Source organism: Phyllobates terribilis, unplaced genomic scaffold, assembly GCF_046119375.1.
Source record: "Phyllobates terribilis strain yellow unplaced genomic scaffold, ASM4611937v1 Scaffold_4623__1_contigs__length_58833, whole genome shotgun sequence".
Taxonomy (NCBI): Eukaryota; Metazoa; Chordata; class Amphibia; order Anura; family Dendrobatidae; genus Phyllobates; species Phyllobates terribilis.
The window spans coordinates 39,257-55,678 of record NW_027367373.1 but is presented as its reverse complement, the minus strand read 5'-3'; the positions used below and the strand labels follow the sequence as shown (position 1 = coordinate 55,678).

At 36.4% G+C, this 16,422-nt stretch overlaps 1 pseudogene; it reads right to left on the bottom strand.

The window, feature by feature from the left end:
- Window positions 1–15,192: 15,192 nt before the first annotated feature.
- LOC141249487 (ATP-dependent DNA helicase PIF4-like) lies at window positions 15,193–16,007 on the bottom strand (annotated as a pseudogene).
- Window positions 16,008–16,422: the final 415 nt, after the last annotated feature.

Sequence of the window (16,422 nt, the reverse complement as noted above, 5' to 3'; positions counted from 1 at the left end):
AGCTTTCGAATTCTTCTCCATCTTGGCATAGTGCTTAGGCTTCCAATATTTCCTTTCCTTTATTCCGGAAGCACTTCATCGTCGAGCTCTATAATCTTCCAACACTTGTAGTCTTGGGTTTGGATGAACGTTGTATGCACTCCTAGCCACCAGTAAAGCTCCCCTTCAAGAAGCTGATGAGGTTTGTTCAAGGACATCCCTAGGTTGAATTGTCCGTTCTTCGTCAACGTTATGGAACCGGATCCTGCTCTGATACCAATTGTGGACCATGTGATTTGAGTATCTTAATCTAACTAAAGAATATTTCTTTTGTGCGGAATAGATGAAGACTTTAAGAACAATGATTAGCAAAGCAATTTTCTTTATTGATTCTACTAGAGTTTACAACTTCAAGACGAACACACAATTCTTAGTTCGTCTCTAGACTCTCTTACATATTGCTTAAACGCTAAATAAACAAAGATGACTTCTTGGACAAACAACCTCTTCTAAATCGATAATCAAAACTATTTATACTAAAGGCATTATCGCCAGGAACTAATCTACAAAAAGCTAGATAAAAACAATAAATAAAACAATAAATCATAACTGAATATCAAAAAATAACGAAGTAGCTCTAACAACCTAGATTACAAATCTAGGAGATATGTGGTAATTCTATATTTCCTTTTATAGCAGCTTAAAGATATCTTTTCTCTTTTACGCGCTCGGTTCCCTTCCTTTCATTTGGTTCCCTTCAGCATGTCATTCCCTTCTATTGTTTAGACTTCTATTACTCGGTTCCCTAACTCCATTACTCGGTTTCCTAACTCCGTACTCGGTTTTCTTGATTCTGGTGAAACGCTTTGAGCGCTTTGCTTCTCGCTTGACTCGTTTCAGCTTCATAACTTAAACTCGTTAATTCCTTCGCTTCAATAACTCACTTAAAATAGATAATAGTATATAAAGATGTTTGTTATCATTAACATTGAGAGATCATAAATTATAAATATTACTAGTTAGTTCCTATAACTAACACAGATGAATTGATGGATTGGATGGATGAGGAACTTTTCAAGATGCCGGAGATTGCTTCAGACATTTACAACGGAATGATGTTGCCCACTTTTCAATTGGATTACGTTGATATTTCTTAATGCTTACGTGCATGATGACGCCGACATGCCATTCTAGAACTTCTAATTATTTCATTCTTTTAATTTCTTTTTGTGATAATTCTTGTTGGGTGCTTCAGATTTTGTTGTCCTGTGAAATAAAAATTGAAGGGAAGGGGGAAACAGTATCCTTGTATATATGTGGAATTAAAACAGTAGCACTTATGCCCCGTGCAAAAGTCAATGATAAGCCCCTGGGGTGTTGCTCGAGTGGTTGGCAGGGAGGAGTAGATCCTTGGCGTGGTAATTCTGCCCGGGTTCGAAACATGCTGCTGCTACAAATTGAGGACATTCTGGATTTAACCATGCTAAGGAGTGATGGGCTAGCTGCCTTAGCCGGGGGATTAGTGGACTCGCTAGTAGCGGTCCGACACCCTCGTTAGCCTGGCGCAAAAAAAAAAAAAAAAAGTCAATGATAATACTAATCAATGGTAAATTTTATATCAAAATAATAATGTTGATAATCTCAATCTATTTGGTCAGTTAGAACTCAACATCACCACGAAATCACTTATAAATTATTTTTGACCGAAATTCTATTCGAACAATCAATCTAGTTGACACATATAAAATGATATTGAAATTAATTTAGTTTCTTCTTATGCCATAACTTGTAAATATACATATATAAATGTGTGTAACTTGATTTTAATATTATTATTGTGTTCATTCAAGATTATTATGCGTATACTTTCATGCTCTTGTTATTTGTTTGACACATATCTTATTATCACTTACTCTTTCTTTGTTCATTCTTTTTAAATTTAACTTTTTATTATTTATTTCATAACATATTTATATTAGTTAGAGCATCACCGGCCAACATCATCATATATTTGTCATTTTTCATTCTTGTGAACATGGTTTTTTATAATCAAGGTCCTACTGTGGATTTTGACGAGTGATAATCGAGTAAGATAAAGGGAGTGTAACTAGATATGAATGGTAATGTTACACTTACTCTAAATCCTATGCACAAAAACTAGTAAGCTAGTGTACAAGGATCGTATTCAACAAAGCGAGTATACATGAAAAGAATCGTTGTTGAACACTTAATCGAGTAGCTTAGATCGACTAGCTCTTTATAGAAGAGTAGCTCGATAGACTAGCTGCAGTGTTTTTAAGATGCAGAAATTAAAAAACACACAAAGCGAGTCTTAAGTCTCTTTGTAAACACAACAAGTGAGTAGCAAATGTGTTTATATGTAATATTAGAGACATTGCCACAATAAGAAATTTAGATTGTTATATTTAAAGTTCAGCTCAATATGCAAAGAGATTTGGTAAGCTGAGAACCCCTGGCTTAACCCAAGCACGTGATGAAACTCACCACTATATTGATTATATCAAATGAAGATTACAAACACTCGCTCTCTCCACTCAATACAATCGCTCTTCAACCCAAATAAAAGCTCTCTACTCTTAACGTATTGTTGACTCACTTGCTCCCTCTGAGATCACTAGTTTTTCACCCTAAACACTGAATCGTACTTATCTCCCAACTTTCTAGTCTTGTTGTGATCTCCCTAACCACTCAACTATACTAACTCCCAGGTTTACGAATCATGTTGTCTTTCTCCCTTGGGCTAGCTTCTCCTAAGCTCACTAGGTTGTTTCTCACTCTATAAGGTTCTCAAACTCGTGCGTTAGCAAATACCTATTGCACTATATATAGAACTTCCTAAACTTATTTCCCAAGAAAGAAATTCTATTACATATTCCAAGAAAGTTCCAAGCTGGCAATCCATGCGTCGGTCCACCAAGGAGCACCACAAATTCCACGCGCTTCCACTTTTCTTGAGCAACAAACTTGTAACAAACTCGTTCGCGATGACAATCCATCCCACACCAATCGCAAGCCTTTTATTGGTCCAGTCTGGCGATCCTCGTCCCTCGATATCAATGGTAAGAAACAGATTCTTCACCCATCCTTAACTTCTCGACATTCCCATTAACTGCACCCGAATACCCTACACGCTGGTGCATGGATTCCACCTGGACATCTTCACTTCATGTTTGTTGAAGCGAAGGATTCAATAGCTCGCAGTGACTCTCCATGCGCTGCGCAAGTCCTTCACCTTCAACGCACTTCACTTTACTTCACTTCTGAGTTGGTTTAGTTTCTTCAGTTTTGGTTGAGATTGCCTTTGCGATACTCTCTATCTTTGCAAGGCTCAAAGCTACTCTCTAGCTTGTTCGTTGTCTCAATGCGAATCTCTTAGCTTCTTAAGCAATTCCTGTAATGCTCACAAAACACAAGATATATCAAATGTAGTGCTTATCATCATCAAAACAAAAGGAGCGATTAGTCTGAGCAAGCTCAAACTAACAATTTCCCCCTTTTTGATGACGACAACTACTTAAACAGTGTAAGCACATCTATTCCAAAATGTACTCAGTTATGTTGTAAGATATAAAATGAAGTTTAAATTGATACTAGACAGATTGACCAAATCTGCTCAAAATCTTGCTAAAGGCACTTAGCAAATGTATCTTTATTCCCCCCTAGGCCAAGCCGGTCTAACTTCTTTCTAATTAGATGAATATATTTACTTGTTTCAGTTCCCCTTTTGATATCATGAAATATGCAATATAATTTATGCAAAGGGAACTAATAGTGGAAAGGGAAACATAACTCAATAATCAAGCAAATCAAGACATTTAACACAATTAAGCAAGGTGTAACCAAGTAGAATAGCACAAGGTTATAGAAACAAGAAAGCATACTGTCATTCATCAAATTCTTACACCTTTGTAGCTGGGGGGTTCCTAGGAGTACTAGTTAAGCTTAAAACAAGCAAAAAGCACACAGTGAGAAACAAAATGAAACACAAGCAATAACACCCTAAGCATCACGCTTGCGAGTAAGAGCGAATAGATTCTGGATGATGTTGCTCAACTCATCTTGACGTTTCTATGAGTAACTGTCTGAATTTCAACGAGGCACTTATCAACTGTGGCATGCAGAGACTGAATAGCTAAGACAATTTCAGAGGAAGACTCGCTGGCAGCGAGTATAGCAGGTTCACGAGACTGGGTTCTAGATGAGCTGGCAGCAGACTGCATGGACTTGGACTTCGTTACAAGTTCAGTGACCTTTTCCATGGTGAGGATATTATCGAAGCTGGTCTCAGAGACTGGCTTGTAGAGGCCCTCACTCTTCATCATCTTTGCAATAATATGCGGAATAGGGAGTGGACTGCCATGATGTCCTCTAGATGCAACCATGTGAGAGAACATAACTTGAGCAGTGTTGATCAACATTCCTTGGAGGCACTGAGCCATGATACAACAGTCAGATATGGTTACTTGATCCATGTTGGTCTTGCGAGGCGGTATGTTCTTCACTATGAAGTAGTAAAGGAGGCGCTTAGACGCTGAGAGATGCTCGGTCTTCAGTGTCGCTGGCACATTTGGTCCAAAGACAACCTCTTTTATCGCAGTTGAGCCGCTTGGGTAGTTTTTCTTGTGTAAGTGCCAAAATCCCACCAACAATCCATCCGGACCTGGATCTTGATCGATTGCCTTCGCTAAATCCTTCACTTTGAAGCTTTCCTCAATATTGTTGATCCACACAAGAATAAAAGTAGTAGGTTTGCCAGATGCAGAAGAATAGATGGAGAAACGAGAATAAAACTGACGTACTAGATCTAGATCTGCTTTACTGACCTCTAACTTGTCCCAATTCTGTAACCTGAGCAGCTTTCAAAATCGATCTGAGCCTGACGATTCTTTTATTGATTGTAGAATCTCTAGGGGGTACGATCATAGGAGCGAGTATCTCTCTCTTTGTGATAGCTAGAGGAAGTGGAGGAAAATCTGAAGAGACTACCTTTGGCTCTTTCCTGGACTTCTTCCTGCTTCTCTGCTTTGCCTCTTTCTTTACTGTCTTGGGAAGAGTTGATTATGCGCTCTCTTCCTCATATAACACTGGCTCTTCCTCAATCTCTTCTAATTTGCCCTCCCCTGCTACTTTGGCCTCGCTCTTTGCTTCCATAAAAAGGTCGTGTTGAGCCGGAGCAAAGGCCTCGTCATCCTCATCTTGAAATGGTGCAGTGAGAGAGGGAGAGGGTTTGGAGGTAGAGGAGACAAGAAGTTGATCACCTTGTTTGGCCGCGGTTGTGAAGGTTTCAGGTTCAACCTTCTCGAGATCAGTGAGCACCTGAGCAACCTGCTCTGTTGGATCAGTGATGATGATAATCTCTTTGCATGCGGCAGTAGCTTGACTTTCACCAAAGCTCGAGATTTGTTGTATCCTGAGGAGCTTCTTTTTCTGGAGATGATGAGAGAGGCAGTGAGCAAGAAGGAGTAGAAACCTTCTTTAGAGTAACTGGAGACTCAGTAGAAGCCTTATGAGCCAAGTTACGGCGTTGCACAATCGCCGCTATATCCTCTTGACTTACTCTCGAGAATTCCTCAAGTAGCTATTCCCTTGTAAGACCGGAGATGTGTGATTTGTCAGCCATTTTTAGGAGTGAGGAGCTTAGGTTTTTGAAAGATTTTGTTTGCTTTTTTCCTTTTGAGGAGCTCATTATACGAGAGTTGGTGTAGTGAGAGGGGATTGAGTGGTAGTTTGGAGAGAGAGAATATGATAAACAGGATAAAAGTATTTTGAAGTGAATACCAGTGTTTATATAGACTCCCTTTCCTTCCCTTGTAATTTTCGTATCAATTCCTGAGATCTCGCAACGGCTACTCTGCAACGGCTATTCAAATGGGCTAGATTCTCTGAGAAGCACGACGGCTACATGCAGACTTGCTTTATCTGATTCTGATTATTGAACGACAAGTGTCACTGCAAAAGACTCACTGGAACAACCATAGACGATGCACTGGCAGCTACTATGACACATTGTGAAGTCTAAGTGTGGCTTTTCTAAATCCATTAAAACTGGATCACTGATCCACGTAGCCTTATGAATCTAATTATACTAGATCACAAGGCTACATGTCTAGAATTCACTTTTAGAGCCGTAATGGAATGCCTTCCTCATTAAGCAAACCCTCTGTACTAAGCAAACCCAAAAACGACTCATATTGACTTGGAGCGACTCTTACAAAATCACTTGATCATGCTTAGGAGTGTAAAGCAAGTGTATATATGCACGCAATGTATCATTTAAGCAAGTAAAAGATTAACAGGAAAAGCACATTTTATAATATGGGACATAACTCACACTCAGTATTTAACGAATATATAGCGTATGTGCATAGTATGGGTAACTCGCTTTTACACAATAATGAATACTTCCTTTGTGGAGTTAATCATGGGTAAGGAAGCGTTACATTAATGTTAGGGCAGGGACATTGTAGGAATGGATCGTTTCTTAGGCATGTAATAGGGAAAGAAGACAACCATCATTCTCTATTTGTGGCACATAAGAAGAGCATGCAGTTTGTCAAGACAATATTCAATAGCTTTCATGCAATATACTACCTTAGCTAGATTGGCTTGTGTGAAGATAAGCATGAAAATCAAGCAAACAAGCAACACAATCCAACTAAAGTTCCCAAAGTAGAATTAGAAAGCATAATTCGTAGTCAAAGCATAGGGGAACTTATAGTGCATCTCTTGTTCTTCTAATATGATAAGAAAAAAACCGGAAAGACTAAAGGCTTATAAAGATATCCAAGTAAAGCTCATTTAGAGATATGAATTGCAGCTTTGGCTCTTCTGGTAGTTTTAGTTATAGTTCAGTAAGTTAAGTAGTAGAGTCGCTTGAGTCTTCAAAGACTTGCTTGAACTTTCTGAGTCTCCCTTTGAAAGAATAGATGTAGCTTTATTACCAAGTGAGACTCGATATGCCAGAGGCTAATACTTTACCACATGATATACATCTCCTGTATGACAAGAGTGAAAGAGATGATTAGATTTCAGAACACGCTTGATTTCGTCAATTTAGCACTGAAGAAGATAGCAAAACTCCTTGTGCTTCTTAAGGATGAGAGTAGTTTTTAGATAATCCATTTTCTTTCTACTCTGCACCCTTTCCTGCAAAATCAAATCAAGTAGTGTGTTCCCAAAGAAGTATTGACTTTGTAGGAACGTTAGAGCTAGCGATTCCAAAACTGGAAGGTAGAACTTTCATCTTCACAATTCTAGGAACTCGCTCAGAATAGTCATCATCACAAACACATGGCACTGGATTAGGTTTACCTCCGAAAGTTAACGCTCATTGTGCTCCTACTTGTTCGTATTTGGCTTGTGAGGGCTTTGTAGGTACAAGGAGAGTTTTATATGACTCGCTCGAAGAAAGCTTGTCTATCTCAAGACTCTCTTGAATGAGTGCATCCTCAGATATAGACATAACAGACTTGGAGGAAATAGAATCACTCAAATCAAGCTTGTCCCAGATTGACTCGCTTGATCGAGTACACCCACAGTTACAAAGCGGGGGTGTAGGGGAGATGTCTAGTATGGGTTCTGGTTCAAGAATACTTACTTCAACTTCAGGTTTAGGAGATGGCTCTAGAATAGGTTGAGCGATTGTGCAGAAATTCTCAGGATCTTCACCAACATCGGCTTCATCATCAGAGTCATCCCATAGTGTGATAAAGGCCTTCCTGGTAGGTGTTCTAGATCCAAATTCTTCTTCATTTGGATATACCTTTTTCACTTGGAGAATCTCTAGAGAGATGTCCTCTACCTGAACATTTGTCACATGTAATGTTCTTGAGGCTAAATGGCTTGTTGTCCTTTGGATATCTATCCTTGGTAGTGATTCCAAACTTCTTCTTTTAGAACCTCTTGACTAGCTTAGTCATCATTGCTACTTCCTGGTCTTCTTCATTTCCGGATTCATCATTGTACTCGACCTTTTGAAGTACACGAGTGAGCTTGAGAGTGACTCATTGGGTTTCTCTTGATGATATTGACTCCTTTTGATCTTCAACTTCATGGACTCTTAATTTACCAGCATGTACAGATACATGCAAACCTTTTGTTTCATTCGTCATTAGCATTATTCTCTTAGTTATATAAAACTTAGAGTTAACACCATGGATAAAAGCGAGAGTGAGTTCCCAGGGTTGTACCTTGAGTCCTGCAGAGGACATCTTATCATATAATACCTGGAATCTGGAATGACAATCTGAGACAAACTCACTTTCTCCCATTTTGAACGAATGAAAGTCCCTTTGGAGCTTGAATCGACAGTTATTCTTCATATCATCGCCGACGTTGTGCATATCTATGATAGCGTTCCACATGAGCTTGGCAGTGGATAGAGACATGATTTTTTCGATGTTCTTGCATGAGAGAGCATTGAGAATGAGTTTCTTCTCCTTCGCATTCTTCTCTATCGTAGAATAATCAACTGGTCCCCATTTGTATATGTCGGTTTCTTCTTTGAGAGTTTCATCACCTTTTTCAATGATTCTCCAACATTAATAGTCAGTTTGTTGGATATAGTTCTTAGTCATTGTGAGACACCAAACTAGTTCACCCTCAGCTAAGATATGAGGCTTATACTAAAGAGATCCCTAGGTTAAAAGAATGTTTTTCGTTGCCCGTGATTCAAACTAGAGAGTAGGAATCAAATCTGTGCAAGATTGAGCAACCTGAGCTTTGCTACCAATTACTGATTTTCACGAATGAGGATCGAGTAAGATAAAGAGACTATAACTAATTATGAATGATAATGTTACACTTACTCTAAATCCTATGCAAAAGCTAGTAAGCTAGTGTACAAGGAACATATTCAACAAAGCGAGTATATATGAAAAGAATCGTTGTTGAACAATTAGTAGAGTAGCTTAGATTGACTAGATCTTTATTGAAGAATAGCTCGATAGACTAGCTGCAGTGTTTTTAAGATTCGGAAATGGAAAAACACACAAAGAGAGTCTAAGTCTCTTTGTAAACACAACAAGCGAGTAGCAAGTGTGTTTATATGTAAGATTAGAGACTTTTCCACAATAAGAACTTTAGATTGTTAGATTTAAATTTCAGCTCAATATGCACAAAGATTTGGTAAGGTGAGAACCCTTGGATTAACTTAAGTCCAGGATGAAACTCACCACTATATTAAATATATCAAATGAAGATTACAAACACTCGCTCTCTCCACTTAAAACAATCGTTCTTGAGCCCAAATAAAAGCTCGCTACTCTCAAGGTATTTTTTACTCACTTGCTCCCTCTGAGATCACTAGTTTTTCACCCTAAACACTGTATCGTACTCATCTCCCAACTTTCTAGTCTTGTTGTGATCTCCCTAACCACTCAACTATACTAACTCCCAGGTTTTCGAATCATGTTGTCTTTCTCCCTTGGGCTAGCTTCTCCTAAGCTCACTAGGTTGTTTCTCACTCTATGAGGTTCTCAAACTCGTGCGTTAGCAAATACCTATTGCACCTATATATAGAACTTCCTAAACTTATTCCTCAAGAAAGAAATTCTATTACATATTCCAAGTTAGTTCCACGCTGGCAATCCATGCGTCGGTCCACCAAGAAGCACCACAAATTCCACGCACTTCCACTTTTCTTGAGCAACAAACTTGTAACAAACTCGTTCGTGCTGACAATCCATCCCACACCAATCATAAGCCTTTTATTGGTCCAGCCTGGCGATCCTCGTCCCTCGATATCCATTGTAAGAAACACATTCTTCACCCATCCTTAGCTTCTCGACGTTTCCATTAGCTGCACCGAAATACCTTACACGCTGGTGCATGCATTCCACCTGGGTCTTATTCACTTCATGTTTGTTAAAGCGAAGGATTCAATAGCTCGCAGTGACTCTCCCTGCGCTGCGCTAGTCCTTCACCTTCAATGCACTTCACTTCCCTTCACTTCTGAGTCGATTTAGTTTCTTCAGTTTTGGTTGAGACTGCCTTTGCGATACCCTCTATCTTCGCAAGGCTCAAAACTAGTCTCTAGCTTGTTCGCTGTCTCAAAGCGACTCTCTTAGCTTCTTAAGAAATTCCTGTAATGCTCAGAAAACACAAGAGATATCAAATGTAATGTTTATCATCATAAAAAAAGAGTGATTAGTCTGAGCAAGCTCAAACTAACACCTACTTTGGATCGGATCGGTAAGTTTAAATCATAGGATCGAATTTGTGAAATTCATCAATCAGAATGACATAGTGACATCGATATGTCTTTCTAGTACAAATAATATAAAAGAAACTATTTTACTCACACAAGATCAATACTAACGTCATACATAGTTAAAATGATTGTCTTGTAAGCAAACTTCATAAAATGCTTACCATATTTCATTGTTGTTTCATATGTTTAGAATCGTAGGATCGTAAATTCCTACGATCAGGATCTAGATCCTGACAATAATGTTTGTGAAATTTTAGAGTTTATATATATACTTGTATTTATAAATTTTTGGAATCATATATTTATTCATTATTATTATTATATTCTTGCAAAAGAAAAATAAAATTAAGAGAATAATAAGGGGAGATATGCATTTAATGATTTGAGACCTACTCTTTCATTATATCTTATAGAGTTTTGTAGGCTCGATAATTAGAATAAAAAAAGCCTATTTTTTGAAAAGTAAATAAATTGACACAAACTTTATAATAATGTAAAAAATCAACCTTTACATATTTGTATTCATGAAACAAATTAATCATAAGTAATATATGATATATTCTGATTTTTATATTACTATAAAAAATAATTTAGAAAATCTGATGAGAAATCCTATATAATACCAATTTCATTAACAAAAGATTGTAATTATGAGATAAAACTATGATTTTAAAACGAGTTTCATATTTATCTTGACCACATCTATGAACAATTTTTCCAAGCAAACATATATAATGCAAATTCCATTAACACTAGATTGAACTTAGCCTATACGAACATCATGTGATTCCCAATATGTAGAATCATGATTCCCAATATGCAATGCCCGCTAATAATCTTTGAATTTCTCCACTCGGTGTAGAGGTATTTTCAGATTGATTTAGCCATCCGGGGAGAAAACCATTAAGTTCTGTAATATCCGAATAAATGCGGGATGAAGTCATTAAGTTTTGTAATGATAGAATAAATGCGGTCTTCAGTATATAGGTGAAGGAATATTATTTGTTTACATTGTTTTATTTTAGATGTAGTCATTAATAGTCTTTGTGGTATCATTTACTGGTTTTGAGCAATGCTAATTTTATAGTATACTAGAATCTTGTTGCACGTGCTTCGCACAAGGCCTTATGTATGTCAATGTTTTAGCTTATGTTATGATGTTAATTTATATTTCATGTAGGTGTAAATTCTAATATATTTCATACAATGTTAAATAGGTCTAATATTAATATTATAAACATATTTCATGTAGGTCTAATTGTAATTTTTATTTCATACAATTTTAAATAGTTTTAATTATAATATTATAAATGTCTATTTACTATATACGTAAACATTTATTTATACTATATAATATACTATTGTATCATATGATTATGTGATTTAATATCGTGTATGAGATAGTTGTGAATAATTAGACATTTCAAATAATTGAGGCTCAAATATTTGGAAGATTGAAATAGCGATTTTGCCTCTTTTTTTTGGCTTAGGTGAATGACACAAATAATAATTCTATTGATTTTGATTGTGATTATTAGTTTTTTTTTAGATTGATCAGTAGTCGTTAGTAGTCATCAATAGTGCATTTAGAATATTTGGAAGATTGAATTAGCCATTTGGCCTATTCTTTTCGTTGGGCTTAGGTGAATGACACATATAAGAATTCTACTGATTTTGATTGTAATTATTTGTTTTTTTTAGATTGATTATTAGTCATTAGTAGTGACATTAATAGTGCATATAAGAATTCTAGAATCTCGTTGCCCGTGCTTCGCATGGGCCTTATATATGTCAATGTTTTAGCTTATGTGATGAGATAATTTATATTTCATAAAGGTGTAATTCTAATTTATTTCATACAATGTTAAATAGGCCTAATATTAATATTTATAAACATATTTCATGTAGATCTAATTATATAATTTATTTTATACAATTTTAAATAGGTCTAATTATAATATTATAAACATCTATTTATTATATACACAAATATCTATTTATATTATATAATATACACTCATATGATATGATTAAGTGACATATATACTGTGTATGAGATAGTTGTGAATAATTGGATGTTCCATATATATTTGGAAGGTTGAATTAGACATTGGGCATATTCTTTTTCTTGGACATAGGTGGATGACACAAATAAGAATTCTATTGATTTTGATTTTGATTGTGAGTATTTGTTTATTTAGATTGATTATTAGTCATTATTAGTGAATAATAGTGCATTTAGTGTTTTTTAGCACACCCAACTTTATACTATACTAGTGAAGTGATGGCATGCCCGTGTTGTTGTTTTTTTAAAGGAAACTTACTTTTATTGAAGAGTTGTGTGATTTACATTTTAAACAGTATTTGTCCAGGTTTGTATCACAAATGGGCAAAGCCCAATATGAACGGTACGACCTATAGCCCATTTTTTAAGGGAAATTACTTTTAGTGAAGAGTTGTGTGATTTATATTTTATAAAGAAATTGTCCAGGTTTGTATCAAAAATGGGCCAAGCCTAGTACGAATGGTAGGAAGTATAGCCCAAATGGTTAGCAAATAGTTTCTTCTAACAATGACACTAAAGCCTATTACCATTATTTTCAGCCTTGAATGCGCAAAGTACTCCCTTCATTATCTCTTTGATGCTCTTGCAGTAGACTTCAGCTTAGATCTTCTTTTTTGGTTGTACCCGCTTGTTCCTAACTGGGTGGTGAAGGTTCCGTCCCCATAAACACTACGCTTCCCAGAAACACCACACTTCCATGTTCTTGTTTCTTTGTTGTATATCCCCCGATTGTTTGGTTTCGACGCGCGGGGCTGTTGTTTCAGTTCTGAATTCGTGCATCGTATGTCACTCCTATCTCTCATTGATCTTTCTTTGGTCTCAATTTTGTCTGTTTGTAATCGTTTTCCCGAATTTCATCTTCAACAGATATATAGTTGTTTTACTTTCCACCGATTTCGAAGTTTTGCTTAATCTGCTACATTTATGGGTGTTGAATGGTTTCAAGGTAATGTCGGTCTATTTTTGTCTATTTTGCTCAGATAGAAGTTTATTTAACTGTTGTAAGATTAAACCTATATATTGTCGTCTTCCTAGTGTTGTGTGATTGACATTCTGGGATGTAGAAGACAGTGGTTGCATTTCTATAACTACAGACAACGTTGACGATCTAATGCTTGCCGCAATTGCAGTTCAATATTGCGTTTGTTATGTCACAACGTCAATCATTGGCTCTAGTTTCGCTCCCGATCTGTCTTTTCAAGTGAGTAATAATTACATTTTGTAAGAGTATCAATATTTGCTTTTTTTAATCTTGTATTATGTTGACTTTCATTATTTTTGTACATCTGCTTTTTGTTCTCATCCCATGTGATGCATTTGTTTTTTAAGATAGTGTCCTGGATATCTGTTGCAATGTTTTGGACAAATTAATCTGAAAAGATGGTTAAATATGCAACCTCTTACACAAGAGAGAAGGGGGTTAACAAATGCAAAAATGATTTCACGGTTAATTATATAAAACTAAGTTTCTAATCTACGTCTTAAGGTCATAGATTAAGGGTCTAGTAATAGAAAATTATATTTATGCATAATTTAAGGTTTTATTATTTGTTGTGATGAGTTTATATATTCCCTTGTAGGATAAATTTTCTAATTTAAGCAATCTTATGTGTTTTCTTAGGGCATATACTAATAAAACTAAAATAAAATGACAATCAACATGATTTCAAAGGCAAACCAATGGTCATGTTAGAAAGTGGCCTACAAGGCTCCATAAAAAACTCATAAGGAAAAATAATGTTTTTAAATGTTTGGCGCTCTCTGTATGTATAAATGAGTATGTGCACTGATTTTCTCATCCCTTTCCTTGTTCTTAGCCAGCTTACCTGACATCAGTAGAAGTATAATTTTTTTGTTTTCCCACATGTCGTTCTTATTCTTGTGGCTGTCATACATATACATGAATTGATTAGTAGTCCTTCTACATAGGAAAAAGTATTATGCTGTAATTAAATTTTTTTATGGTATGTTTACTTGAGATGCAGTTGGTATGCCATTGAACGCTTCTTTGTAGACAATATTCCTTGTGTGATTCTTTGGATCATTTGCAATTGGAATGATTATCAGTCACGCGTGAGATCGCTACATAAAGTTTCCCATGTGTAAATACTGGTTTTGGCAAATATAGTCCAACATGTTTTAGTCGACTAACCTTGGCTTTTGTTAATCGTCATTGCAAAGCACGGTTTTATGGGAAACTGTCTCCGTTTTAGAACGAAAGGTCACTTTGTCTGTGTTGAGCTTAGGGTTATTATAGGAATTATGACCCTTTCTCCAATGCACGATCTTGTCATGATTTTTTCTTCCACTACCTAATGCCATAGGCGAGAGATAATAAGCCGTGCCCTGTTGCATAAACCTTGGGTTGGGTTGACATTCCTTAGGAGCATAACAGGGAGACCTTCCTTAAGTGTTAAAGTATGGGATGACATTCCTATTTGTGATTATGTAATTGGTATTTTTGTAAATCAATTCCTATTCCAATTTCATTGTACACAAACCGTCGTAGAAATTCTTACTTGGGAAATCAAGGTTGTTCAAAAACTCCATTGGGTACATGTGTTGTTGTTCAGCTATATCTATTGATGCCATGCATATTTCGTCTGAGCTCTTGTATATTTTCAATGACCCTTGTAGGAGGCGAAACATATGTGCATTTATTTGATCGACATCTTGATTTAAGGGTGTAAGGATTGCTCTTTCTTGAAGGTAGATTGTATTGTTCTGATTTTTTTAGTCTTCGGGTATACCTCTTCAATTAGCTGTTGGATTGGATTTTCTTTTGATTCGATCACAAATTGTTGTGGTATTTCTATGTCTGTTCATCTTCGTCCTCAAGAGCCATTTCTTTAGTCGTTTCTTCCCCAACTTGCTTCATCCATTGGTTGAATTTCTGTTTTTCTCTGTCTATTTCCCCTTAGATCATCTTCTCATTGACTCTCATCTTGTTCGACAATGTTAGGACTTCACAGTGTTCCCAGAACGGTGAGTTACTTATGCACGCCTGTACTATATCTTGTCTTCTTCCTTTTGTTATCACTAGTAAGAATTTTCAAAAATCTCCTCCAAGCATCACCGGTATTTCTCCAAATATCCTTCTACAGTTTCTATCATTTTTAATTCCCATGATATCTTGTAGAGTTCTATTCAAGACTTCGAATTCAAATCTCTAAGTGATCGGAGCTTCATCCCATATTATTAACTTCATTCGTGCATCAGTTATGCCAGGTGTGTATTTTGCATAATTCCACATGTATTGCTCTCGAGTAGTTCAATAGGTATGACAAATCTACTATGAGTTGTCCTTCCTCCCGGTAGAAGCAATGCTGCTATACCTGTTTCCATTTTGTACAACAAACGTCTTTGTTATTTTTTTGTAAAACCTTTTTTTATTTAAAAAATATAGTTTTAGTGTACAATCATGCGTTTCATCCATGACACATAGTACCTACCTGATGATGCGACTTCTAGGACGATGTTTCCCTCGGAGCGGATCTGTGCCATTACTATTTGGTATAGAATGGTCTTCCCAATTCCTCTAGCATCATAGATGAAAAAGAATCCTCCCCTCTGTTCTGTAACTTTGAACATAAGTTTTTTGTAGATCAACAATTGTTCCATATTTAGAGACTGGAATAGTCTATCATGGAGCGCTTCCATTTCTTTAACGATGTATGCTAGCTCTTCTCTAATAAGGAGGTAACCCTGGATAATCCGTGAGTGACTTCCCATTTGTCCCTAGGATCTCTTGGATATATAACAAAGTGTATTTCTTAATTTGCTTTTCCGAAAGTGTTAATGTTGGGAATTTGAACTGCTTCCCTTTTTGGTATAATATATCCTCATAGAGTTCTTCCCAAGTCTTGTCCCATTACTCTGAAGGGTTACTTACGTCACAGAACAACAGGATTGTCACGAACAATTGTCTTAACTGAGTCCGTGATGCCTACAACATGTCCTCCTTTATCGCATCTTTCCATTATGTATCCTCATTCAACATTTCCAGTTTATAACATGCCTCTCGAAAGGTAACGTGTACTTTCCCATGGACAATTCTGATTTCTTCCTATGTTATTGGGCCTCTTACCACATTTAATAGAAAACGTAGGTAGTATTGTTCTCCTGAAGCTGGGTGTGTATAATACAT